The 2029-nt window shown below is 42.8% G+C and overlaps 1 non-coding gene across 1 annotated transcript; it reads right to left on the bottom strand.

The window, feature by feature from the left end:
- Positions 1–1684: 1684 nt before the first annotated feature.
- Positions 1685–1759, bottom strand: Trnat-cgu. Its single transcript has one exon. It is a non-coding gene; the product is annotated as a tRNA-Thr (tRNA).
- Between the last annotated feature and the right edge of the window lie 270 nt (positions 1760–2029).

The raw sequence follows: 2029 nt of genomic DNA on the forward strand, positions 1-2029 counted from the left end.
CCCCCATTGAGCATGTTTGGGACTGGATGAAGCGTCGTCTCACGCGGTCTGCACGTCCAGCACGAACGCTGGTCCAACTGAGGCGCCAGGTGGAAATGGCATGGCAAGCCGTTCCACAGGACTACATCCAGCATCTCTACGATCGTCTCCATGGGAGAATAGCAGCCTGCATTGCTGCGAAAGTGGATATACACTGTACTATTGCCGACATTGTGCATGCTCTGTTGCCTGTGTCTATGTGCCTGTGGTTCTGTCAGTGTGATCATGTGAAGTATCTGACCCCAGGAATGTGTCAATAAAGTTTCCCCTTCCTGGGACAATGAATTCACGGTGTTCTTATTTCAGTTTCCAGGAGTGTATTTGGAACTGGGACGAACAGGCACAGTTGGAATTCAGTTCTTTGAAAGAACAATACTAGCTTATCCATATCTGTCACAAGATTTCTGCCTTAACACGGATTCTTCTAAAGTCGATCTTGGTGCTCATTTATTTCAAGAAACCATAGAAAATGACACTACTGTTCAGAAAACGATTGCCTTTGCTAGCCGAGTGTTAACAAAATCTGAAAAAAATTATTCCGTTACTGAATTAGAAGCTTTAGCTATCGTTTGGGTATTTAAGAATTTCCGTTTCTTTCTTTCTGGTAAGCACGTAAAAGTATACAGTGATCATCGTGCATTACAATTTCTTATGACCTGAAAATTAAATCATGACAGGTTAAAACGTTGGGCATTGTTTCTGGGAGAATTCCACTTCACAGTAGTCTCCATTCCCGGCAAGGAGAACACTGTTGCGGACGCACTGTCACGTGCACCGGCTGGGCTTGAGAAAAATAACACAGAAGGCAACCTCGAGATAAATATCAGTATTCTTTACATTCAGAAAGTCGCCTTTGAAAACTTCATCACCACATCTTTAAAGGACACTGCTCATGAAAAAGATGAAGATCCGATTTGGAAAGACATCAAACGCAAATGGCATGAAAAGACACACACGCAGATTCGGCATTATTATCTGGTTAGAAACAATATACTCTTCAAACGCTACACTGTGGATGACAAGGTATGGGTACTTTGCATTCCTGACGATTTTGTTAATAAGCTCATTTGGTACATTCATTTCAGCTACGCACTTTTGGTCCACGAAAATTTTATCGTATTCTTCGGACGGCTTGTTGTTTTAACAATATGGAACAGAGAATTCGAAGAGTCTTGTCTATTTGTAAACTTTGTCAAAGGGCTAAACCATCTACTATCTCACATCGTGCTCCGTTGTTTCCCATCATTCTTTCTAAATTAAAAGAATTTGCTGCTGTTGATCTCTTGGGACCCCTTCTCAGAACATCGAATGGATTTTCGTACGTTCTAGTAGCTGTTGAACTTACTTCAAAATTTGTTTCTTTCACTCCGTTACGTAAAGCCACTGGACAGTCTGTATCCAACGCCTTTGTTAAAAATTTTTTACGTGAAGTTGGCCACGTTGTTAAAGTCATTTCAGATAACGGACCGCAATTCAAATCTGCTGTTTGGTCTCGCATGCATCGGAATCATAAAATCAAACCTGTTTTTATTTCATTGTACTCACCACATTGTAACCCGTCTGAACGGATTATGAAAGAAATCAATAAGATTTGCACACTTTATTGTCACAGATATATATATCAACGGGGACAGGTGAAAATTTGTGCCTCGGCCGGGACTCGAACCCGGGATCTCCTGCTTACGTGGCAGACGCTCTATCCAGCTGAGCCACCGAGGGCACAGAGGATAGTGCGACTGCAGGGACTATCTTCCGCACGCCTCCCGCGAGACCCACTTTCTAACCATTCGTATTGTTCCACCCCAACACACTCATTACCCGTGGAAGACACTCTTACCAAGTCCCGTAAGAGTTTGGGGAATACGTCTGCATCCGCACAGAAGTAGAAGGTCATGGCCGGTATTGCCAGAACTATATATTTATATGGATATGGTGTCTGTTCTTTCGGACATGTCCACAGACACCAAGTCCACATAAATTGCAAATGAGG

The sequence above is a fragment of the Schistocerca piceifrons genome, chromosome X (genome assembly GCF_021461385.2).
Source record: "Schistocerca piceifrons isolate TAMUIC-IGC-003096 chromosome X, iqSchPice1.1, whole genome shotgun sequence".
Lineage (NCBI taxonomy): Eukaryota > Metazoa > Arthropoda > Insecta > Orthoptera > Acrididae > Schistocerca > Schistocerca piceifrons.